This window comes from Dendrobates tinctorius, unplaced genomic scaffold (assembly GCF_039654945.1).
Source record: "Dendrobates tinctorius isolate UK_male_01 unplaced genomic scaffold, ASM3965494v1 ptg000171l, whole genome shotgun sequence".
Taxonomy (NCBI): Eukaryota; Metazoa; Chordata; class Amphibia; order Anura; family Dendrobatidae; genus Dendrobates; species Dendrobates tinctorius.
The window spans coordinates 4,560,855-4,588,428 of NW_027361838.1; the positions used below are offsets into that span (position 1 = coordinate 4,560,855).

Sequence of the window (27,574 nt, forward strand, 5' to 3'; positions counted from 1 at the left end):
CCGCAGCCCTGGGTGTGCGAGGGCGACCCAGAACCAGCGCCCATTAGATATTTGTGGCACGTAATTTTAATATGCCATAAATGTCTCAGAAGGTTACACTGTGGTAATATTGCTCCCCTTGGGGTGGGATCGATCTGACAATGAGGCCCTCAGCCTCAGACCACAAAAGGTTGTGTGCCCCTGGTATAGATGGACTAACAGCAATAGTGCGATCTTATCTTATGGCTGAATTTCCAGATAAGCAGATAGAACTGCATGATAGTGTTCTCGTTTGTGAAAGCATACATTTTCGGAATACTTAAACCCTTTCAGATTGAAAATATTAAGTTCCAATTTTTCAGTATAGAAATGTACACTGGACTTACTGTGAAGCATTGTCAAAAGTGACAGTCAGGACAAACTCTTAGAAAGCTATTGAGGTCCTAAAACCACACATACTACTTCATTCTTGTCTGTACAATGGCTTATATAAATATGTGAATGTACAGAGAGTTCTTAGTAATGTTATATGTCAGCTGCAGAAAGCCGCAACAATTCATATCTGCCATTCTGCATTTTTGCCTATGAAAATTTCTGGACAAACTGGAACAACATCTTGAATACAGGTAAAGGGCAGAACACACCTAGACAGTAAAAGAGTGGGAAAAGCAGAGACAGTTGCCATATAAGCTACACCATATTTCCAGATCACCACAATATATAGTAAGAATATTAATCTAGATGAGAAAAAAATCCATGGTCTTTACTGTAAATCCATAATCCCAATTTTCTACACATCTTGAGAAACAAATCTTATTAAGCAAAGAAGTGTTGGCGGGACATTTCCCAGACAGGATCCATTCACTTGTTAGACATTGTTGTGCTGACGCACCGCTTCAGTCATCTGACCGCTGCAGCCAATTACAGGACTCAGCAGTCAGGTAACCGTAGAAATCCTCGCTTCCAATCCCTGACAGCCTACCAGAGCGGAACCATAGATATGACAGCAAGTGAATAGGACTGGTTTTATACTTTTAAGACCTCTATGTCCTCTTGTAGACTTTCTTTAGAGGTTGGACAACTCCTTTAACCCCTTAAGGACCAGAGGTATTTCCGTATCCATTTATTTGCTCCCCTTCTTGCCACAGCCATAACTTTTTTAGTTTTCCGTCAATATGGCCATGGGAGAGCTTGTTTTTGCGGGACGAGTTGTACTTTTTAATGGCAACATTGATTCTACAATATTGTGTTCTGAAAAATGAGAAAAAAATTTAAAGTGCGGTGAAAAAAATGCAATTCCACAATAGTCTTTTGGATTTTTTTTTAACCATGTTCACTAAATGCTAAAACTGACCTGCCATTATGATTCCTCACATTATTATGAGTTCATAGACACCTATGGTCTGGTGTCCAGGTCTGGACCTTGACTTGGCCATTCTATCACTTGAATATGTTTATTTGTGAACCATTCCATTGTAGATTTTGCTTAATGTTTGGGATCATTGTCTTGTTGGAAGACAAATCTCCATCCCAGTCTCAGGTCTTTTGCAGACTCCAACAGGTTTTCTTCAAGAATGGTCCTGTACTTGGCTCCATCCATCTACCCATTAATCTAAAGTTAGTAATAAATAAATGAATAAATAGAATATTGAAAGTTTTCAGAGACCTGTAGTGTCTCCATTTTTCGTAATATGGCTTTGAGTGAGGGCTTATTTTTTGCATGCTGATCTTATGTTTTTATTGATACCATTTTGGTGTAGATACGATCTTTTCATCGCCCGCCTTACAGCGACCAAAAAAGTAATTCTGGCATTTTGATTTTTCTTCTCGCTATACAGTTTACCGATCGGATTATTTCTTTTTATATATTGATAGATCTGGCGATTCTGAATGCAGCAATACCAAATATGTGTAGGTTTGATTTTTTTTATTGTTTTATTTTTGAAAGGGGGTGATTTGAACTTTTATTTTTTTTATTTTTCAAATATTTTTCAAAACATTTTTTTTTACTTGCTTCAATAGTCTCCACGGGAGACTAGAAGCTGCGATCATCCGATCGCATGTGCTACATAGAACAGGCCTGCAGCCCTGCTCTATGTAGCAGAAATGCTTACTTGCTATGTGCGCCGACCTCTGGGCGTCACTCATAACTATCCGGCTATGACAACCACAGGGGTCTCCTGTAGACCCCGGATTGTCATGCCAACCTGAGGTCATGTGACACGGGCGTCGATGGGCGGGGTTAATGACGCTCTTTTTGCGTGTGCATGTTAAATGCCGCTGTCAGAATTTGTTAACAGCCGCGGGTGGATCACGATATTCATCCGTCATTGGACGTTAAGGGGATAAAGGATCAATCCTGTGGGGTTTTTTTTTTTTGCACCATCAGTTAGCGTTTGGTAATGTCTAGTGATGAGCGAGTATACTCGTTACTCGAGATTTCCTGAGCATGCTCGAGTGATCTCCGAGTTTTTGGATGTGCTCCGAGATTTCGTTTCTGACGCCACAACTGCATGATTTGTAGCTGCTAGACATCCTGAATACATGTGGGGATTACCTGTTTGTGCGGTGGTATTTGTCCCTTGTATGTGATATTATTCGGTCACTGTGGTGGTAATATATGGTCTGGACATGGTTTGGCAGTATTTGTTCCTTGTATATGGTATTATAGGTCTCTATGCGGTGGTAATATGGTGTCTAGTCATGGTGCGGTGGTATTTGTCCCTTGTATGTGATATTATTTGTCATTTTAAAAATTGAAAAATAAATAAAAATCTACCTAAATTGTATTGGATATTTTAACAAATGATTAATAGGTTAGAGTAGAGTAGGGCTCGGCCAAAAGTCTACCTTGTCGTGGTGGCGGCTTAAAAAATCTTTTGGCCAAATCAAAAGCTGCTGGTTATATTTGTCATCTGGTGATGGAAATGTTAATGTGTGATTGGTGAGAAGTGGAGTTTTTCCAAGAGAGAGCGGGGAACTGTGGACAGTTCGAGGTGTGGAGCCTGGTGTCATGATCCAGGTTGGATCTGACAGTTTAAATGCACAAAGTAGCCGTTTTTTTGTTTCCTTTGACTGTGTGCCAAAGGTGGTTTTCCCCCCGGTGGTGGTGAGCGTCATTGCACTTGGTTACTTTAGTTTGTGCACGCAATTATGTTACAGGTGTGATTGCTCTACAAGAGAGTGTAAGGTGTGTCAATCACTGTGGGTGATTAGTCCTCAGTTACATGCAAGTCTGGGTGAAGGATGGAGCTGAAAGAGAGTCCCGGGCAGCTCAGTGAGAGTCCTGGAGTGGCAGCTATGGTGTAGAGCTGCACTCATGATGCTGGATTCAGTTGCTGAAAAGCTGGACTCAAGATGCTGGACTCTTTTGCAGAAAGCTGGACTCTTATGCTGGACTCTGTTCTATGGACAGCTGGCACGCAGATGGTGGACTCTGTTTGCTCCAAGGCTGCACTATGGTGTTGGACCCTGTCGGAGGAAAAGATGCACGCAGGTGGTCGGCTCTATTGCTGGGAGCGTAAGCAACAGAGCAAAGCTAAGTGGTGTTCCCCTGTTTTGTCTCTTTTCCTTATGTGTGTTTAGTGCAATGATGGGATTAGTTTCCGCACCGTCCACTTCACTAGTGAGGGTTTAGGTGGAGGGCGAGCTAGGGTTTAAAGGTATCCTGAGCGGTGCCCGGTGCGGAAGAGGCCTAGGGAATGCTAGGAGTGTAGAGACACTGACTCAGGGGAGTGCAGGAGGTCTCCATGTCCCCATTCCCTATCGCAGGGCCACCATTGTTATTGTTACCCAGGTTTTCCCTTATTGTTTAAATTCGCCTTACTGGAGGCGGGGTTTCCAGATTTACGTGTTACGTGTATTACCTAAATTCGCCTGTTGGAGGCGGCGTATCCAGTTGCACGTGTTATTATTTAAATTTGCCCCACTGGAGGCGGTGACCGTGACACCTGGGCAGAGTCTCAAGGGGGCCCCGAAAATTTTGCCAGGATGGGCCCCGAAATTCCTAGTGGCAGCCCTGAATCATATAGTGACAGTTAGCTGTTAGTGGTCGTAACCATAGATACCTAAGCTACTGCAATGCCCTGCACATGGCAAAAATGACATATGCTGCGTTTCTAAGACCGGTTTCACATTTGCCGTTGTGTCCGCAGCGTTTCTAACGCATACATCCGCATGCGTCGTGTTTTCCTACCGTTGTGGACGCAGGTTCATGCGTTTGTATGCGTTCGACCGCGTTTGCTTACGCATGCGTCGTTTTGGGTTGTGCGGCGTGGCGTGGCTAACGCAACATGTTGCAATTTTGGAGGTGGCAAATTGCCGCCTACAAACGCATGCGGACGCTTACGGAAGGAATGCGTCTGAACAATGCATTATAGTCTATGGGAACGCATGCGTACGCAAGCACATGGGTATGCTTTGCTTGTGCATACGCAAGAATTTACGTAAGACACCCCCATTGGGTGTGGCTTGTGTACATTCAAAAATTTGCTGGGAAAATAGCACTTGCCAATCATTCGCAACCACATGCATGCGTTTAAGAGACCAAGAAATGAGGTGTAAATCCCATATATATAAAAATACAATACTTTAATCATGTTTGTGATATTGTATTACATTTTCTAATAATTACATAATACGAGGGAAGGGTAAGCAAAAGGATATGTCACACCAGGTCTGAGAGAATATAGAAAAAGGTGGGAGAGCGGCAACTACTGCACATAAATCATAATAACCGTCAAAAAATTACAAAAAAGTCACATATTAAATGAGGCCAAAATTTGTATTGAATCAGAATAACAAATAGAAACTTAGGTCACAAGAGACCAGTACTAGGAATTTAATATAGAAAAACCTTATGGCTAGAAAAACCAATAGGAAAAGTAATCTCCAAGTAAATAACAAAAAATAGCCACAAAATATAAGTAGTGCCACTCTTACCCATAGTCCCACTACTCAGAATCCCAGGACACGTTTGCATGCGTTTTTGAATACGGTTGCGGACGATACGCTGCGTACTCAACCGCAAATGTGAACCTAGCCTAATTGGAGGCATTTGCTAATATTATTATTATTCCTGCTACATATTGGGATAGGATCTTAGAGATGGGAATACCCCTTTAAAGTGAATTTGTCGTCTAAAGAAATGCTACTCATCTACAGATATAGTGGTAATTTGCAGGATAAAGTGTTTAACCCCTTTACCCCCAAGGGTGGTTTGCATGTTAATGACCGGGCCAATTTTTACAATTCTGATCACTGTCCCTTTATGAAGTAATAACTCTGGAACGCTTCCATGGATCCTGGTGATTCTGACATTGTTTTCTCGTGACATATTGTACTTCATGATAGTGGTAAAATTTCTTTGAAATGACTTGCATTTATTTGTGCAAAAAAAAAAAAATTTGGCGAAAAGTTCGCAATTTTCCAACTTTGAATTTTCATGCCCTTAAATCACAGAGATATGTCACACAAAAAATCTTTAATAAGTAACATTTCCCACATGTCTACTTTACATGAGCACAAATTTGGAACCAAATTTTTTTTTTATTAGGAAGATATAAGGGTTAAAAGTTGACCAGTGATTTCTCATTTTACGCCACCATTTTTCTTTAGGGACCACATCACATTTGAAGTCACTTTGAGGGATCTATATAATAGAAAAATGACACCATTCTAAAATCTGCACCCCTCATGGTGCTCAAAACCACATTCAAGAAGTTTATTAACCCTTCAAGTGCTTCACAGGAATTTTTAGAGTGTTTTAATAAAATGAACATTTAACTTTTTTTCCACAAAAAAATTACTTCAGATCCAATTTGTTTTATTTTATCAAGGGTTACAGGAGATATTGGACCCCAAAAATTGTTGTACAGTTTGTCCTGAGTACGCTAATACCCCATATTTGCAGGTAAACCACTGTTTGGGCGCATGGCAGAGCTTGGAAGGGAAGGAGCGCCGTTTGACTTTTCAATGCAAAATTGGCTGGAATTGAGATCGGACGTCATGTCGCGTTTGAAGAGCCCCTGATGTGCCTAAACAGTAGATACCCCCCACAAGTGACACCATTTTGGAAAGTAGACCCCCTAAGGAACTTATCTAGATGTGTGATGAGCACTTTCAACCCCCATATGCTTCACAGAAGTTTATAATGTAGAGCCGTAAAAATAAAAAATCATATTTTCACAAAAATGATCTTTTTGCCCCCAATTTTTTATTTTCCAAGGATAACAGGAGAAATTGGACCCCAATAGTTGTTGTGCAATTTGTCCTGAGTATGCCGATACCCCATATATGGAGGTAAACCTCTGTTTTGGTGCATGGCAGAGCTTGGAAGGAGCACCGTTTTACTTTTTCAACGCAGAATTGGCTGGAATTGAGATCAGACGCCATGTCGCATTTGGAGAGCCCCTGATGTGCCTAAACAGTGGAAACCCCCCAATTCTAACTCCAACCCTAACCCCAACACACCCCTAACACTAATCCCAATCCTAACTATAACCCTAACCACAAACCTAATCCTAACACACCCCTAGCCCTAATCCTAACCCTAACCATAACCCTAACCACAACCCTAACACCAACACACCCCTAACCCTAATCCCAACCCTAACCATAACCCTAACCACAAACCTAACCCTAATACACCCGTAACTCTAATCCCAACTCTAACTCTAATTCCAACCCTAACCCTAATCCCAACCGTAACTGTAATCCAAACCCTAACCCCAACCCTAACACTACCTTTAGCCCCAACCCTAACTTTAACCCCAACCCTAACCCTAACTTTAGGGCCAACTCTAACCCTAACTTTAGCCCTAACCCTAATGGGAAACTGGAAATAAATACATTTTTTTTATTTTATTATTTTTCCCTAACTAAGGGGGTGATAAAGGGGGGGTTTGATTTACTATTTAGAGCGGGTTTTTATGTTTGGCAGCTGTCACACTAAAAGACGCTTTTTATTGCAAAAAATAGTTTATCCATCACCACATTTTGAGAGCTATAATTTTTCCATATTTTGGCCCACAGAGTCATGTGAGGTCTTGTTTTTTTGCGGGACAAGTTGACGTTTTTATTAGTACCATTTTTGGTCACATGACTTTTTTGATCGCTTTTTATTCCAATTTTTGGGAGGCAGAATGAACAAAAATCAGCAATTCATGAATTTCTTTTGTGGTGGGGGGGCGTTTATATTGTTCCACGTGTGGTAAAATTGATAAAGCAGTTTTATTCTTCGGGTCAGTACGATGACAGCGATACCTCATTTATATAATTTTTTATGTTTTGGCGCTTTTATACAATAAAAACTATTTTATATAAAAAATAATTATTTTTGCATCGCTTTATTCTGAGAGCTATAACTTTTTTATTTTTTCGCTGATGATGCTGTTTGGGGGCTTGTTTTTTGAAGGACAAGATGAAGTTTTCAGAGGTACCACGTTCATTTATATCCGTCTTTTTGTGTTATTCCACTTTTTGTTCGGCGGTATGATGATAAAGCATTGTTTTTTTGCCTTTTTTTATGGTGTGCACTAAAGGGGTTAACTAATGGGACAGTTTTATTGGTCGGGTCGTTACGGACGCGGCGATAGTAAATATCTGTACTTTTATTGTTCAGATTTTTTTAATTTAAATATTTATGTATTGATAGAATAAATATTGATTTTTTTAATTATTTTTTTATTTTTTAAAAATATTTTTACAATTACTTAAATTTTTTTTTAAATTTAATTCTATCTTTTACACTTTGTCCCACTGTGGGACACTCATTTTGTGCAGGCTGATCACTTCTATAGCATACAAATCTGCATGCCATAGAAGCTATCAGCACTGCAGTTTCTATTATATTGACCTGAGAGACTTCCTGGTCTTCACTGCGCATGACAGGAAGTCTTAGGTCTGGAGATCCGGATGTAAACATGACATCGGGTCTCCATAGCAGCGATCGGGACCCCGCGTCATGCCGCGGGGTCTCCAATCCAAAGGCAGAGGAGCTGTCATGGTTAATCGCAGTGTTCCGGGGGTTAAAGTGTTGGGAGTGGTCCATGACCACTCCTGGCACTTAGTGCCGGGTGGGTGTCAGCTGTGAGAATCAGCTGACACCCGGCCGCAATCGGCCGCACACCCCCTGTGTTCGTGGCCGAGCGCTAATGATGTACTATTCCGTCCATGTGAATTAAGTCCCAGTTCACATGAATGGAATAGTATTGGCAGAGAGGGGTTAAACTATGTCTGCCCGGCTTATTGGAGCACTTGCTCCAGAAGTTTTAATCTCCAATCAGCTGCTCACTGCCAGGCATACAGTAGGGGTGGTGCAGAAAGCTGTTACGTTCACCAGTCACTACACAGTGGATGAGGCTGTAATTTTTTCCCAGAACACTGACAGCCTGCTCAGCAGTATGTGAGTGCAGTGTGTGTGTGCAGAGCAGACTGTCAATCAATGTGACGGGGACAGTGAGTGATTACAGCGTGCTCACTGTGTAGTGATGTCCCAACACCACCCCTACGACTGGAATCGAGTGGCTGCTGGGAGATTATAACTTCCTTTTCTCCCTGAAGCCGATGCTCCAGTAGGCCAGACATGCATATATAAAGTTTATATCATGCATGTCTGGCCTACTGGAGCATCGGCAAAGCACAGACTGAGACAGCTGTGGGGCTGGAAACCAGAGGCCTACGGGCCGCACCGTGCCCGCCCACTCGATGTCTCCATCTGCGTCTCTGGCTACTTCCTCCACCTATCAGCGTGTGAAACAGCTGGCGCGATGACGTCAGTTCATTGGGTCAGCTGTGTACTGCGGAGAGTCAGTGCACCAGAGGCACGAAGAGAAGCAGAACACCAAGGAACGGGACTGAGGTGAGTATATGGTGTTCTTTGTTTTTTCATGTGTGTGGGATGTTTGGGTGGGCATGGGGAGTGACATGCTGCACGTGGTGCTGCATATGGGGGTGACATGCTGCACATGGGGCTGCATATGGGGGTGACATGCTGCACATGGTCCTGTATATTGGGGTGACATGCTGCACATGGTGCTGTATATGGGGGTGATATGCTGCACATGGGGACGCTATGGGGGTGTCATGCTGCATATGGGGAGGCTATGTGGGTGACATGCTGCACATGGGGAGGCTATGGGGGCATCATTCTGCACTTGGGGAGGCTATGGGGGCCTCATGCAGTATATGGGCAGGCTGTGTGAGGCTTATACAGTATATATAAGGAGGCTATGTGGGGCTCATGCAGTATATATGGGGAGGCTGTGTGGGGCTCATACGATATACAGAAGGGGCTGTGTAACGATTTTCACAGGGGAAGGGGGTGTCGACTTTGCTCACTTTGTTGGAGGGGAAAGAAGGACCCAGCAGGGATCGGCTCTCTGGTGCCACCACTTGCCCCAGGTCAGTCAGGGAACTACACCGAGGGCAAATAGTCTCCAGAAAGGCTTCCCTTATAGGTTCGAGTTATTGAGGCGCTCCCAGTGAGGGGGGATATATGTCACCAGTCCAGGCTGGGGATATCTATCTATCTATCTATTAACCTCCCGGCCGTCACTGTCAGAATTCCTCACTAAAACAGTACGGTCTGCTGCAACCAGTTCCTTGTTTTAAATAAGCCACATCTGTCAGCAGGCTTATATCAGGTCAGAAACCAACCTGGTTAGCACATAATAACCAACGGAGCGTGCGGACGTGGGGATTCATGTATCGGGATAAAAGAGCATCCCAAGATTAATTTTATATTTAATTGTCGAAAGGCGCACTAGAAATATACAGGCATATATTTACAGAACTATATACAGGTATACAGTCAAGAGTGTAGTACAAGGATAGGGTATAGATAAGTAGCAATTGCCGTGTTGTGTAGCATGTGACCACAGGGAGGCGTTGATAGATCACAGGTCCAAATCTTAGTTATGGGCCTTCCTGACCGCGTCAGCGAACGGATCCTCCTGCCAGTAGAAAACTAAGCTCAAAATGAGAAGCTGCCTCTTATCTCCTAGACTGCTCCCTCCCACACTCTGCGCCCACCTCTGGGCTGGGCTGCCTTCCTCCTCCCATATCTGAGAGTATGATTTTCCAGGCAGAACTGTGGATGGCCCATAACTTTCTGCCCAAAGCTCTGAATGGAATGGCAGCGGTGCCACTGGATTCTGCTGGATTTTATCTGTGCAGGGAGACCAAATATACCTACCGTATGTAATTCCTGGTAGCTATGGCTCATAACTCCATAAAACAGAGGTCTATAGGTGGCTGCTGGGCACAGATGTATGGGGAAAGAAATGCCGGTTTCAAGAATATGCTCGGCTAGGCTCAAAGATATTGCATTCTGTTATTATATGTCATTTTCCAGATTCAATATCTCAGAGCCTTGCTGTGACCTGTGGTGCTGAGTTAGACAAAGGAATCCAGTTTGGCTGTAGCTGCACTAGAACTCACACCCTTGTGCTAATTGCTAGTCATCGAGCTTCAAAGGGCTTGTTCCTGTAGTTTAATTAAAGAAAAATAATGATCCTGTGGAATCCCAAGGGTGGGGGGGCACATTCCAGGATGGACATCTCCGTCGTCCCTCATGCTGTACTTGGGTCCAAATGATGTATAGGAGGAGGGCAGCACACTTAATACTGCTCAATATTAAGTGATACCATTAATATTAATATAATTATCAATAATAAAATAATTATAATATATAGATATTAATATTAATATAATTAATTTTTGCCTCTTGGTTCTGCCCTCCACAACATGCATTGTTTATAGAGAGGCAGTGTGGGGCTCATGCAGTGTATATAGGGAGGCTGTGTGGGGCTCATGCAGTGTATATAGGGAGGCTGTGTGGGGCTCATGCAGTGTATATAGGGAGGCTGTGTGGTTCTCATGCAGTATATATGGGGCGGCTGTGTGGTTCTCATGCAGTATATATGGGGCGGCTGTGTGGGCTCATACGATATACAGAAAGGGCTGTACTCGGGTTCAAACGATATATAGGAGGATGGCAGTATTCTTAATACTGCTCAATATTAAGTGATTAAATTAATATTCATATAATTATCAATATAATAATAATTATAATATATCAATATTAATATTGAGTAGAATTAATTTTGGCCTCTTTGTTCAGCCCTCCACAACAGTCACAGACTCTCACGTGGCCCCTCGGGAAAATGAATTGCCCACCCCTGATATAAACGATAAACCACCATATATGCAGGTAAATAACGTTTCTAGAGTTGACGGGTACCACTTCAATAAATCTGATGCATTTTAAGATCATCTAGTCTAGAAGACACTGTCTAAAAGTTAGACACCTATAGTAAATCAGCTCCCCATTCCACAATGCCTGAAGAACAGCTTTGTAGGACTCCAACAGTGCTGTGCGCAAAATGCATACAGAGAAGGAAATAATTATTTGATCCCTTGCTGATTTTGTAAGTCTGCCCACTGACAAAGACATGACCAGTCTTTAGGCTGTGTTCACACACAGCGTTTTTTTAGCGGTTTTTACCGCGGTTTTCGCTATAAAACCGCTAAAAGTAAGCTGCACAGTCATTTCTATGCATTTTGCACTTTTTGTGCACATTGATGCGTTTTTTTACCGCGAAAAAAACGCATCGCGGTAAAAAACGCAGTATGCTCATTAATTTTGCGGATTTTCCCCGTTTTAGGCCTCTTCCATGCGGTTTTAAACCGCTGCGGAAAAAAAACGCATCAAAAACGCATCAAAACCGCGCAAAAAACGCAAGCGGAAAAATAGGTGTGGTTTCTGGGAAGGGATTCAGGTTTTTGAGCAGAAAATTTCTGCAACGTGTGCACTTAGCCTAAGGGTAGGTTAATTTTAACATTGAGAGATAGAATATCAATAATAAAATCCAGAAAATCACATTGTATAAATTACATAAATTTTATTTGCATTTTGCAGTGAGAAATAAGTATTTGACCCTCTGGCAAACAAAACTTAATACTTGGTGGCAAAACACTTGTTGGCAAGCACAGCAGTCAGACGTTTTTGTAGGTGGTGAGGGCTGCGCACGTCAGGAGGAATTTTGGTCCACTCCTCTTTGCAGATCATCTCAAAATTATTAAGATTTTGAAGTATGCTAATTGCCTCTTCAGAAAGAAAGAGGACTTTTACTCTACAGCGCCACCTATTGGTAGTAGCGATCCTACAAGTCACAATCAACCCTTTAACGAGTCTTGTAATATGACTTAGGATAAAAGCCAAATCAGAATCTCAATTTGCAGACACGGTGTTTTGGGCTATTGGCCCTCGTCAGTGCAAAGTATGAGATCTGATTTGGCTAGGTGAGAGGTTCTGGACTGAGGTCTAAGGGGTAAGGTTTCTCCTTGTGGAGAGTGACATACCAGCTCTGGCTTGTCAAGGTAAGGAGGCTTATTTGCCGTGCAATGCTCCTCTCGGAAATTTAATATGCAAATTGCCTCTTCAGAAAGAAAGAGGACTTTTACTCTACAACGCCACCTATTGGTAGTAGTGATCCTACAAGTCACAATCAACCCTTTAACGAGTCTTGTAATATGACTTAGGATAAAAGCCAAATAAGATTTTGAAGCTGTCGCTTGGCAACTCAGTTCTTCAACTCCCTCCATAAGTTTTCTATGGGATTAAGGTCTGGAGAGTGGCTAGGCCACTCCATGACCTTAATGTGCTTCTTTTTTAGCCACTCTTTTGTTGCCTTGGCTGTATGCTTTGGGTCATTGTCTTGCTGGAAGATACGGCCACGATCCATTTTTATTTTTCTGCCGGAGGGAAGGAGGTTGTCAATTAGGATTTTATGGTACATGGCTCCATTCATTCTCCCATTGATGCGGTGAAGTAGTACTGTACCCATAGCATAGTACTGTACCCATAGGTATCCCCAAACCCCTGTACCCTTGAACCAAATAACTATCTCCCTCTCTCTTTAACCCCCCCACCTCGCTTCATCTGCAGACATACTCCTTAACCTCAGACCTCTCCTACTAAAATACAATACAAGACGATCACTGTCCCTCACCCACCTGCTTTCCCTTTCTCTGCTTCTTCTCACTGCTGGTGACATATCCCCCAATCCTGCCCCCCCGACCCATACATCCCACTAATCCTCACCCCTATCTTTCTCGCACTAAGAGAAACTACCGCTATCCCTCACACTTAAAACCTGTGCCACTGACCCCCACCCTCCCGCACCCTCTATCTGGAGCACTCTGGAATGCTCTATCTGCAACAAGCTCCACGTGATCCACGACCTCTTTACCTCCCACAACCTTTCCTTCCTGGCCCTCACTGAGACCTGGCTGACACCCCCTGACACTGCCTCCCCGGTCGCACTGAGTTATGGCGGCCTCCACTTTACCCACACTCCTCGCCCTGGCAACAGACATGGTGGAGGAGTGGGTTTCCTCCTTTCTAAAAACTGCTCCTTCAACCTTATCCAACCCCCACCCTCCCTTATCCTCCCTTCTTTCGAGGTTCACTCTGTCCATATTTACTCTCCCTCTAATCTCCAAATGGCTGTCATATACCGACCATCGGGCTCAGCCACTGCCTTCATTGACCAATTCTCCACCTTGCTCCTCCACTTTCTCTCTGCTGACATCCTCACCATCATCATGAGGGACTTCAACATCTCCATTGACACCCACCAGCCAGCAGACTCCAAACTCCTGTCACTTACCTCATCCTTTGGACTTACTCAGTGGTCCTCCACAGCCACCCACACAGATGGACATACATTAGACCTCATCTTCACCCGCCTCTGTTCCCTACCCAATCTCACAACCTCTCCCTTCCCCCTATCTGACGACCATCTACTCACCTTCTCATCCTTGTCCTTCTCACCTGCCCCCCATGTCCAGCCACTAACACATCCTCGCAGAAACCTTGCACACCTAGACATTCACAGACTCTCAGACTCTCTTCTACCTCTGTCCTCCATACCTTCACTCCACGACACGGACAGTGCCACCGCTTTCTACAATGCCACCCTCACATCAGCCATAGACTCAGTCGCCCCTCTCATGCATGGCAAAGTGCGACAAATCAATAGGCAACCCTGGCACAACAACCTCACCAAAAAACTTCAACAAGCATCCAGGGTCGCGGAGCGGCGTTGATAGAAAACACGCCTGCCAGATGACTTTACTGCTTTCAAACAAGCTACACTTGCCTTAAAATCAGCCCTCACCTCTGCTAAACAGACCTATTTCACAAACCTTGTATCTTCATTATCCCACAACCCAAAACAACTGTTCAGCTCATTTAACTCTCTCCTCCACCCACCACTGCCACCTCCAACTCCCCTCATCTCTGCTGAGGACTTTGCCACCTACTTCAAAAACAAGATCGACCAAACAAGGCAAACCTTTACTGTTCCATCACTCCAACCACTCCACATACCAGACCTCTGCCCTTCCCTAATAACCTCCCTCTCCAACATCACCGAAGGAGAGCTTACTCATCTTCTTTCCAAATCACACCTCACCACCTGTGCACTTGACCCCATCCCCTCCCACCTGCTCCCCAACCTCACTAACATGATCATTCCAGCCCTAACCCATCTCTTCAACCTATCCCTATCTTCTGCTACCTTCCCCTCTGCCTTCAAACATGCCACCATAACACCCATCCTCAAAAAATCAAATCTTGACCCAACTGCTATGCCCAGCTATCGCCCCATATCACTGCTCCCGTTTGCTTCCAAACTCTTTGAACAGCATGTCCTCCCACCTCTCATCTAACTCCCTCCTTGACATCCTCCAATCTGGCTTCCGCCCCCACCACTCCACTGAAACTGCCCTGACCAAAATTACTAATGACTTACAGCTAAAGTTAACAGACAGTTCTCCATCCGACTCCTTCTCGACCTGTCCTCTGCCTTTGACACAGTCGACCACTGCCTACTGCTACAGGTTCTTTCTTCCCATGGCTCTGTCCTGGATTGCCTCATACCTTTCTGACCACACATTTAGCTTTTCCCACTCCCACACTACCTCCTCATCCTGCCCTCTCTCTATTGGAGTCCCCCAAGGCTCTGTCCTGGGGCCCCTACTTTTTTCCATCTATACTCTTGGCCTAGGACAACTCATAAAGTCCCATGGCTTCCAATACCACCTGTATGCAGACGACACTCACATCTACCTCTTTGGACCAGAGGTCACCTCTCTGCTGTCTAGAATCCCGAAGTGTCTATCAGCCATATCCTCCTTTTTCACCTCTCACTTCCTAAAACTCAATGTAGACAAAACTGAACTCATTATCTTTCCTCCATCTCATGTATCTTCCCTACCCGATCTATCTATTATGGTAAACGGCATCACGCTCTCTCCGGCACTTGAAATCCGCTGCCTCGGAGTAACGCTCGACTCTGCCCTGTCCTTCAAATCGCACGTCCAAACTCTTGCCACCTCCTGTCGCCTCCAACTCAAAAATATTTCCAGAATCCGTCCCTTCCTCAGCCCTCAATCTACTAAAACTCTTGTACATGCTCTCATTATCTCCCGCCTTGACTACTGCAACACTCTCCTCTGTGGCCTCCCTGCTAACTCTCTTGCACCACTCCAGTCTGTCCTCAACTCTGCTGCCTGACTAATCCACCTCTCTCCTCGCTACTCCCCTGTCTCTCACCTCTGCAAATCCCTCCACTGGCTCCCAATTCACCAACGAATCCAGTTCAAACTACTAACTTTGACCTACAAAGACATCCACAACCTGTCCCCTCCCTATATCTTTGAACTAATCTCCCAATATCTTCCCTCATGTAATCTTCGATTCTCCCAAGACCTCCTACTCTCCTCCACACTTATTCGTTCCTCACACAACCGCCTCCAAGATTTCTCCCGAGTATCCCCTATCCTCTGGAATTCCATGCCTCAACATGTCCGATTATCCACCACCCTCGGATCCTTCAAACGGAACCTGAAAACCCGTCTTTTCAGGAAAGCTTACAGCCTGCAATAACCATTCTGCCGCCTCACCACCGCCCGAGCCGCCGCCTCAAAACCACCAGAGCTGCTGCACCCCCGACATTCTGTCTCTTCCCCACTATCCCATAAAATATAAGTCCGCAAGGACAGGGTCCTCTCCCCTCTGTACCAGTCTGTCATTGTAAATTTGTTTGCTGTTAACAATATCTATAACTTTGTATGTAACCCCCTTCTCATGTACAGCACCATGGAATTAATGGCGCTATATAAATAAATAATAATAATAATAACAACAGAGAAACACCCCCAAAACATGTATCCACCTCGATGCTTGACAGTGGGGACGGTGTTCTTTGGGTCATAGGTAGCATTTCCCTTCCTCTAAACATGGCACGTTGAGTTAATGCCAAAGAGCTCAATTTTTGTCTCATCTGACCACAGCACCTTCTGCCAATCACTCACAGAATCATCCAGGTGTTCATTGGCAAACTTCAGACAGGCCTGCACATGTGCCTTCTTGAGCAGGCGGACCTTGCGGGCACTGCAGGATTTTAAATCTTTACGGCTAATGTGTTAGGCTAGTTTCACACTAGCGTATTTTCCATGCAGCGCACGGCGCCGCTAAGCTCCGCCCCCTGCCGGCTCCCTGCCCGCCCCATCCAGTCATCGCCGTCTACTATCGCACACGGCCGCATGCGATCTCCGCACCCTATCTTTAGCATAGGGTGCGCAGACCGTGCGCTGGCCGTGCGCTAGTAGGATTTTAGCATGCGCTGCGCACTTTTGAAGGTGCGCCCGTGTGCACCGAACGCACCATGTTGCATTTTGGCGCACTCGCCGCACCTTCAAAAGTGCGCAGCACATGCTAAAATCCTACTAGCGCATGGCCAACGCACGGTATGCGCACCCTATGCTAAAGATAGGGTGCGCAGATCGCATGCGGCCGTGTGCGATAGTAGGCGGCGATGACAGGATGGGGCGGGCAGGGAGCCGGCAGGGGCCGGGGCTTAGCGGCGCCGTGCGCTGCATGGAAAATACGCTAGTGTGAAACTAGCCTTAGCAATGGTTTTCTTACTGACTGTGGTCCTAGCTTCCTTGAGATAATTAACAAGTTCACCCCGTGTAGATTTAGGCTGATCTCTCATCTTCCTCATGATCAGGGATACCCCACGAGGTGAGATTTTGCATGGTGCCCGAGATCGATGTTGATTGACAGTCATTTTGTGCTTCTTCCATTTTCTTACTATTGCACCAACAATTGTCTCCTTCTCACCCAGAGTCTTACTTATGGTTTTGTAGCCCATTCCAGCTTTGTGCAGGTCTATGACATCCTTATAAAGCTCTTTGGTCTTGCCCATGTTGTAGAGGTTAGAGTCTGACTGATTAATTGAGTCTGTGGACAAGAGTCTTTTATAAAGGTGACTATGCAAGACAGCTGACTTTAATGTAGGTAACGAGTTGATTAGGAGCGTCTAACTGGTCTGTAGGAGTCACAATTCTTAGTGCTAGGTAGGGGATCAAATATTTATTTCTCACTGCAAAATGCAAATAAATTTATATAATTTATACAATGTGATTTTCTGTATTTTATTTTTGATATTCTATCTCTCAATGTTAAAATTAATCTAACCTTAAAATTATAGACTGTTCTAGTCATTGTCAATGGGCAATCTTACAAAATCAGCAATTGATCAAATACTTATTTCCTTCACTGTATCGTGACATAGTGTCCCCCAACTTAGAAGATTTTAAATGTGCCTTATATTGTTCTGACCAAATAAACAAGTCGTACTCATTTGGATGAAATGCTTGATATTATTATGAGCTGTGCATGTGAAAGTAAAGAGCAGCTGCGGCTTTGGGTAATTTAGGTTAATATTTAACATATGCAATTTGCACCTTCTCTACATACGGTCAGAGCTGGCGAAAACAAAACATATGGTTACTACGACAGACGTCGTAAATGCATATTTATGGAAAGAGCTTACTGCATTAGTCATTAAAATGTTAATTAAATCATATTGAATCTGAGACCACAGGGTAAAGCCCCCGTTACACACGGCGAGATCGCTAGCGATATCGCTGAAGCGACAACGATTTTGTGACGCAAGAGTGACATCGCTAGCGATCTCGCTAAGTGTGACACGCGGAAACGACCTGCTCCCTGCTGCGATGTCGCTGATTGTGCGCGAACGTTCAGGATCATTTTTTGATCACTGGTGTCACGCTGACCAGCATGCATCGCTGTGTTTGACGCCCATTATCAACGAAGAGCGACCTCGTTGGCGACTCCGAACTCATATAGATAGCGCTGAAGGACGCCTATTCAAAGTCTGAATCGCTATTATAGACAGTGTGTGACACGGTACCAACGATCGCCGTGGTCGTTACTGACATCGCTGATCGCTGATGCGTCGTTATGAAGATCGGGCTGTATGACTGCTTACTAGCGATGCACAAACGATCTTGGCCAGATCGTATCGTTGTCGGAATCGTTGGTGCGTCGCTACGTGTAACGGTACCCTTACTATAACAGTAATTCTGATATGCGCCCTGAATAGGCAAATAGGTAAGTTAAAATGTTAACTTTCACAGTTTGCACTGTTCCTATACATGATCACAGCAGGTCTGCACAAATTATACTACATCAGACACAGTAACTATATTTTTAACTATAACAGTCTTTAACTAAAATCTTATATAAATCACATTGGATCAGAAACCACAAGTTGAGTATAACAATGCTAATTCCGATACACCTGGATACTCAAATAGGTCAACTTATAAACAGCAATTGTCTTTCATATGATGTTTCTAACATGGAAATATAGTTGCCTAAAGCAGCAATTCATTTAAAGGGATAAGTCTCTAACCCGCCCATACACTTTAGATAGCTGTCAGTTGGACAATGATTTGGCCAGTTGTTCAGCAATTAGCTATCTCCTCTGACAATCCCTTAGACGGAGCACTCATGCGCTCATGTGTTCTCTATGAGAAAGCCTCTGCCAGACATCTTTTGAGTCAGCTCCCTGGCGTCAGCTCTTGCAGAACAAAAGGATCTGGAATCCAACATTGGACACTCCAGATCCTTCTTTCTCCTGACATCATTAATTGGGGCAGATAAAAAATGCAAAAACACAATAGGGTCTTATCCATGTAATAAAGAGAAATCAAAAGGGTGGGGTTCTCACCTTATGGGGTTGTGTGAGAAATAACAGCCGCTTCAGCTTCCAAAGGAAATACTGTATATACAAATGTGCCAAGAATGATGGAAGTATTCTGTCCTGCAAAGTGACGAGCCTTGATGAGATGAAGAACTGCTGGTTTAATGTCAACGCGTTTCGGAATCACACATTATGTAGGAAAAAATCCTCCTATATCAGCGGGTTCAAAGGATGTAGGTCTAATGTAAGAGGGTTCTTAATGATTTTTGTAGATGTAAAATTGGGTAGTGTCAGGGTTACTAAATGCTTTCTAGACAATTTATTCAACCATCGCGAACAGCTAAAATTTTCTTTTTTGGACTACCTGGAGAACCGTCATAAATTACAAACTAAGTAATACGTGTCTATAAGCGTGCAATACTGACCTGTACACATGTTTCCATATAAATAAAAATAAAATCACACCCGACATTTCTTTTTCAGGGACAGAGAAAAAATTCTCCTACATTTATGGACTGTCCAGAAATTCATAGATGACTGGCAACATCTTTGCTTAGCATTGAAGTCCGTTGTGACCACCCTTGGTATTCTGAAACATAATGGGCATATATATATATATATATATATATATATATATATATATATATATATATATATATAAAAAGCACAGCAGCACCCTGTGAATCCCAAGACATATAATGTCAATGGAAATAAAATCCTCCAAACGCTCTGTCCCTCAGCAAGATGTACTTACAAAAGTGAAGGTTCTTAGCGCATGATTTGGACAATTCATGTGTGCCCGTCAACCATGGAAAGGTGACACTTCTCTGACTGGTCCTGTCTGAACCCTATCATATCCTACTAAATATGCCACTTTCAGGTTAAAAAAAAACAAACCTTTTATAAAGGACAAACATGTCTCTCCTGGGCTGCAAGCCTACAAGTGAATGGGCTAGTAGAGCTGGTTGAGAACACCTGCAGGTTAACGGGAGAGACATGTTTGTCCTTTATAAAAGGTTGTTTTTTTTTTAACCTGAAAGTGGCATATATAGTAGGATATGGTAGGGTTCAGACAGGACCCGTCAGAGAAGTGTCACCTTGCCATGGTTGACGGGCACACATGAATTGGCCAAATCATGCGCTAAGAATCTTCGCTTTTGTAAGTACATTTTGCTGAGGGACAGAGCATTTGGAAGTTTTTATTTCCATTGACATTATATGTCTTGGCATTCACAGGGTGCTGCTGTGCTTTCTTTATATATGTTTTGCAGTCACTGCAGCTTGCACCTATTCACACTTGGAATGTGCTGGTCAGGTTTTTTTTTTGTATATATATATATATATATATATAGTTACACATATATTTGGCTCTTCAGTTAAGCTTTATTTTGCTGCATGCACACCACACACTTCCCTTTCACACTTTTTTCCAATTATATTTTTCTCTCTCAAAGAGGTCCTATGGGTCATTAGAGCAAATTATGTTATAATTATTACTACATTATGAATCAAATGTGTATCTATCATATATCACTACATTTGTATTGACATGTATATATTTATCATGTACTCTTATATATATACACAAACCTGCATCTACCATATATATTTATTCGTTAGTTACACTCTCATGTTCCTCCACATCAGTGTTCTAATGGATTTAAGTTTTTCTTTATAATATATCTTTGTTTTGTGCATATGTTAATCTTTGTTTTCTTGTATATTTGCTTAATTAATCTAATGTAATACAATTCCTAGTCTGATGTTGTGATATGTATATTTGTGATTTTGTATTTATTTATATATTTTCTTATTCCTCCTTCATGGTACAAGAGCTATTTGCCTAGATTCCCATGTAGACTTATCCATTCTTCTCATTTTTTTCTCTTTTGTTCCTGCTAATCTGTCTTTATGCCAGTCTTTCACCTGTGCATGAGCGCTGCACGATGCGGTCATGTCTCATTCAGTCTATTGCTGCAGTCATGTGACCGGACCACCAATCACATACCTACTAGTGAGTAGCATCGTTGCTCGGGTCTCCCCAAGCATGCTCGGGTGTCCTCCGTGTATTTTGGCGTGCTTGGAGATTTAGTTAGTTTTCGTCGTCTCAGCTGCATGATTTGCGACTTGTAGACAGGCTGAATACATGTGGGAATTCCCTAACAAACAGGCAATCCACACATGTATTCAAGCTGTCCAGCAGTCGCAAATCATGTAGATGAGATGGCGAAAACTAAATCTCAGAGCACGCCAAAATACTCGGAGGATACCGGAGCAACGAGTATACTCGCTCATCACTAATGCCAACCCAATTGGCTCCAGTCAAGTGATATCGCATATCACAAGTCATGTGCTGCTCTGGATGTGAGGTCCAATAACATATGCACCACTGTCGGTTGGTCACTTTGATTAGTGCCACATGTTTTTATCTTTTTATTTATTGATGTGGTATAAATAGTGATGAGCAAGCGTGCTGGGATAAGGCGTTAACCAAGCATGGTCGGGTACTAACCGAGAATCATCGGTGGGTTCGAATACCTTATTTGAGTCGCCGAGTTGCATGTCTCACGGCTGTTCGACAGTCGCAACACATTGCTTGTTTGAAAGGCAATGCCTGCATAGGTTGCGGCTATTGAACAGGCATAAGATATGCAGCCACGAGGACAGGAACATAGTATTTCGAGTGTGCAGAAGATGTTCTATTAGCATTTGAGCATGGCGGATAAAACCTTATCTAAGCACACTCGCTCATGAATTAGCTGGATGAATTCTCTAACCATTTCCAACAAAATTCTTAAACTATGAAAAATTTTATAAAGAGCCGATGTGTATACAATGGTGCATAATAGATACCGTCTGATTATAAAACGATATGTGCCTGAATGCAGTATTAATAATTTCTAAACATTTTATTTGGTGTCCTCCACATGTAACAATGGGCTATGTATAAGATAAAGAAAGATTATCACATTTTTAATAAGTAATTGTGCCATCAATTACTTGTCATTTTATTTCCCACAATGGAAAAAATGTAAACACAGTATGTAGAAAAAATAGCGATTAATATCCTATTTGTCTTTTGTACCATATCCCCAGTATATTGTGCATTACCTACTATTATATTATTTTGAATGCTACAAATTTAAATCTGTAATAAGATTACTGGTGTAATATTTTATATACTGCAGTAATATACATCATACTAAACTGTTTTGTCAAATTCTAATTAATTAAGACTTTTTTAACAATTAAAAAAAAAGCAGTAAAAATAGTAAGAAAAATACCGTACATTTTTTAAAATAATTTCTACTTTAATCTAATATTTAGTATAATATTTCAGTGCATTTAATTAGCAATACTGGTTAGTATGTATTATACTGGCATCTTCTATAGGAGATCTCTATTTTTCCTGATTTCATTGTCACATGGCAGCTTATAAAGGGTAAGAAAGTTGTCACTAGGAAATCTGTATTTTTCTACATTAATATACCTGATATGCATACATGATATGCAAATTCCAATTTTCCCATACAAAAGAATGTTCCAGGACACACAAGCATGATAAAACCTGTCTTCATTCCTTTCTATGTAGTTCATCTCAGGCATAATACGAAAGTCTTGGGGTTAATAAGTTACCCAGCTGTGGACCTGTCTTATTGACTGTGCACGCCATTAGCTAGTAAGGCTGCATTGTTCCTCAGTCGTCATATGAACAAAATAAGATTTTTTTTTTTTTTAAGTGTGCAGCGGTCCTAACTCACTTATCTTTTTGAAGAATTCATATTTTGTTGTTATTAAATTAATTTAAAATATAATATGAGATTAATATAAGGCTCATCAATGCTCACCTTTTATGTTTATGCAGAATATTATCTAGTAGTCTTCATATAATGGCTCTCTAGAGTAGTTTACATTCGCCCACTGCGAAAAATTAAATAAATCCAAAATTATAATATTACAGCAAAAAAGAAAATAATAACCCATCAATAATACACCTACCTGTTCAGTTTGTCAGCTGTAGTGGTGGTGACCTCTCTTAGCTAAGGAACTCTAGGTGGGATGCATCCTGGACCATCCTGGGACAACGCCTGCTGGTGTGAATGTGTGTGAAGATATACCTCGGATATATACAATGTGCAAAGGATATCCTAATATGCCTTTCATTCAACTCGCTAGGCAGGTTTTTGCATTCTGTGTAACATGGAATGATACCAGAATTTGCTGGCATAAGAAGCTAGTCAAACCGGTTTCTCAGTCATCCAGAAACAAGTCCAACCAGTCTGCATCAAAGGCTAGGGCAACATGCTGTGGCTCAGCACCACTAAGCTCCATCCACTTCTGTGAATGATTCATTCCCTCGTCAACTCCCAACGAATTGAGAGAGAATGTTGTAGCCTCTAGCTAAATAATTTCGACTCCTGTGGGAGTGTCAAGCATCCATGTCAAGTACAGAAAGATCCTGCACATTCATTTGTTGATGTCCAATGTCTTTTTATATCACGTGTGAATGTGGTAGCACAGGTTGAAAAAGGAAAGCTATAAATAAAAAGATCATTTATAATTGGGGTCCAGGGGCAAACCCCAGTAACAGAGGAATCTTGTGCAAGGACTTCATATGGGGTCCATGATTTCCAACTAATTTGAGGTACGTCCTCCAGCTTATCTTCCTGAAGCCCACTGTCACATTGTGTAAGGGTATATTCACATATCAGTCTTAGGTTTTTTTTTCTTAACTGTACTGTATCTTTCCTATATTGAGTAGGGACTTGCCTGTCTGAAACCAAACTTATCCGAGCACCTTACTTGAGTAAATCCACAATCTCAGCAGCTTACCTGTATAAAACCCAATTTAGCTGTGAATACAGGAATGACCATCTTGTTAGACGCTACCCCCCCTAGAAAAGTAGGGAATCACAGGTGGTGGTGTCCACTACAGCAGTTCCTTTATTAAAGTTAGGGTACTGTCACACTTAGCGATGTACCAGCGATCCCGACGAGCGATATGACGCGGTCAGGATCGCTGGTACATCGCTAAGTGGTCGCTAGTGAGCTGCCACACAGGCAGATCTCACTAGCGACATCGCTGGGGACGGGGGTCGCTACATACCTGTCACACCAGGCGATCCTGCGTCCTCCCGCCCGGCTCCACGCGTCGCTCGTCGTCACAGCAGGAAGCGCCGCAGGAAGCAGACGACGAGAAACAGTCCTGGACGTTCTCGCGCGATCAGCGATAACCAGGGGGTGAGCCGTTCGTAGGTAAGTATCAGACACAGCGATATCGCTAGCAATATCGCTATAACGTCACTAGTTATAGCGATATTGCTAGCGATATCTCTTAGTGTGACATGCCCTTTACTGTGACACGTTTCAGAGTTGGACTGACTCTTTCTTTAGACATAACTTACAGATCAATAATACAGATATATATATAGGCCAAAAATGAGTTAATAAAATAGGGAGTGGTGTAAGAAATAAGCATCACTCTACAAAACAACCTAAAATAGTCCATAAAGATATAGGTCCCGAATCATAAAAGTGCTTATGCCAGAAAGCTAGCATCAAAATTATTTTTTTTTTCCAAAATAGAGCTGTTAAAATTTTTTGTGACTTTTATCGTAATCAAACCACTGTTGGCCAGCTCCGGGCATGGCTACGGCCGACCATCAAACAGCACGTTTTTTACATTAAAAACGTTACTTCAGTGACTGACAGGAGTAACATTTCGGGTAAGGTGCAGGGAGGTACACGCCACTGTTAAGACGTGCCTAATTTTTAAAGTGGGGTGTCATTTAATTAATTTGATGCATCTTATTCCTGTAAGCTCCTCATTAACCCCTTCCCAGAATTGGACATACTGATGTCCTGTTTTGCATGTACTTCCTGCAAATGGACACAGTGGAATAAGAGCTGTGCACGCACAATCACCACTGGGAGTTCAGCTTAGCTGACAGCCGAGCTCCTTCTGAAACAGCCAGGGCTAGTGCCTGCACCGCCACTCACTGTTTAACTCCCTAAATTCCATAATCAATAGTGATCATGGCATTTAGTAGGTTGTAAGAGTGAATGGGCTCCATCTTTCTCCCCATCAGCAAACCTTTTAATGGTATCGTAGTGAGCTGATGTAAGCAATGGCAGCTGGAGGTCAAATAATGAACTCCGGGTTTACCAGATATGGTGGCCTGTTAGACCCTGTTGTAAGTACAGTTGTGGCCAAAAGTATTGACACCCCTGCAATTCTGTCAGATAATACTCAGTTTCTTCCTGAAAATGATTGCAAACACAAATTCTTTGGTATTATTATCTTCATTTAATTTGTCTTAAATGAAAATACACAAAAGAGAATGAAGCAAAAAGCAAAACATTGATCATTTCACACAAAACTCCAAAAATGGGCCATACAAAAGTATTGGCACCCTCAGCCTAATACTTGATTGCACAACCTTTAGCCAAAATAACTGTGACCAGCCGCTTCCAGTAACCATCAATAAGTTTCTTACAATGCTCTGCTGGAATTTTAGTCCATTCTTTTTTGGCAAACTGCTCCAGGTCCCTGATATTTGAAGGGTGCCTTCTCCAAACTGCCATTTTTAGATCTCTCCACAGGTGTTCTATGGGATTCAGGTCTGGACTCATTGCTGGCGACCTTAGAAGTCTCCAGTGCTTTCTCTCAAACCATTTTCTAGAGCTTTTTGAAGTGTGTTTTGGGTCATTGTCCTGCTGGAAGACCCATGACCTCTGAGGGAGACCCAGCTTTCTCACACTGGGCCCTACATTATGCTGCAAAATTTGTTGGTAGTCTTCAGACTTCATAATGCCATGCACACGGTCAAGCAGTCCAGTGCCAGAGGCAGCAAAGCAACCCCAAAACATCAGGGAACCTCCGCCATGTTTGACTGTAGGGACCGTGTTCTTTTCTTTGAATGCCTCTTTTTTTCTCCTGTAAACTCTATGTTGATGTCACGGTCACGTGTGTCTGGATGCAGCGAGTACCGCAAGGCGAACCCATATGACACACGTGACCCTGGATACACCGCCTCCAGTAGGGCGAATTTAAATAATAAGACGTGCAGCTGGATACACCGCCTCTAATTGGCAAATTTAGGTATTACACGTATTTATACAATAGTCTGGAAACCCCGCCTCCAGTAAGGCGAATTTAAATAATAAAGGGGAACCTGGGTAACATTAACAATGGTGGGCCCTGCGATAGGGAATAGGGACGTGGAGACCTCCTGTACTCCCCTGAGCCAGTGTCCCTGCACTCCTAGCGTTCCCTATGCCGGTTCTGCACCGGGCGACGCACAGGAACCTTAAAACCCTGACTCGCCCTGACCCTAAACCCTCACTAGGGAATTGGTCGGTGCTGAAACTAATCCCACCACTGCACTAAACACACACAAGGGAAAATGACAATACAGGGGGAACACCACTTAGCTTTGCTCTGTTGCATACGCTTCTAGCAACAGAGCCCACCACCTGCGTGCATCTTCTCCTCCACCCGGATCCATCACCATAACCGGATCCATCACCATAGTGCAGCCTTGGAGCAGAGTCCACCACCAGTTGCAGCTACCCAGTAAACAGAGTCTCAAAGATGAGTCCAGCTTCTGCCAAAAAGTCCAGCATGCTTGAGTCCAGTTTTCAGCAACCAAGTCCAGCATGCTGAGTGCAACTCTCACCATTGTCGCCACTCCACCAAGCCATGCAAGCACCTCCTGCTGACATCATAAACTGCGACTCCACCACGCCATGCCAGCCCTCCATGCAGACTCCATAGCTGACTCAGCCCCTCTGGCTGGGCTGCCCAGGACTCTCATTCAGCTCCTTCTTTCACCCAGGCTTCCTTGAGAATGACTAACTCACAATATCATCAACAGTGATCAAACACACCTGACTCTCTTTTATAGAGCATACACCTGATTTGTAATTAAGTGCACATTAAACCAAAGAAACTAAAGTGCACTACCGCTCACCACCACCGGGGCAACTTAGAATGAACGACACCACGTGTAATAATTCTAATGGCCACCGGGGGCAATCAATCCACTTTGGCAAAAAGCCAAAGGAAAAAAAGGTCACTTTGTCCATTTACTTGTCAGATCACCTTGGATCATGACAGTTGATGCCTTTGCCCAAAAAGCTCTACTTTTGCCTCATCTGACCAGAGAACATTCTTCCAAAACATTTTAGGCTTTTTCAGGTATGTTTTGGCAAACTCCAGCCTGGCTTTTTTATGTGTCGGGGTAAGAAGTGGGATCTTCCTGGGTCTCCTACCATACAGTCCCTTTTCATTCAGACGCCGACGGATAGTACGGGTTGACACTGTTGTACCCTCGGACTGCAGGGCAGCTTGAACTTGTTTGGATGTTAGTCGAGGTTCTTTATCCAACATCCGCACAATCTTGCGTTGAAATCTCTTGTCAATTTTTCTTTTCCGTCCACATCTAGGGAGGTTAGCCACAGTGCCAAGGGATTTAAACTTCTTGATGACACTGCGCACGGTAGACACA

At 43.1% G+C, this 27,574-nt stretch overlaps 1 protein-coding gene across 3 annotated transcripts in view; it reads right to left on the reverse strand.

Annotated features, from left to right (window-relative positions):
* Positions 1 to 23,245, reverse strand: part of RBBP8 (RB binding protein 8, endonuclease) — a 149,412-nt gene extending 126,167 nt beyond the window's left edge. The window contains exons 1-3 of one of the 3 annotated variants that reach the window (XM_073550843.1): positions 23,064 to 23,245; positions 22,913 to 22,985; positions 19,092 to 19,184 (exon numbers count right to left, since the gene is read on the reverse strand). The gene's annotated coding sequence lies outside the window, so the exon portion shown is untranslated. The remainder of the gene's footprint in view (positions 1 to 19,091; positions 19,185 to 22,912; positions 22,986 to 23,063) is intronic. The other 2 variants (XM_073550846.1, XM_073550844.1) reach the window with 2 other exon arrangements.
* Between the last annotated feature and the right edge of the window lie 4,329 nt (positions 23,246 to 27,574).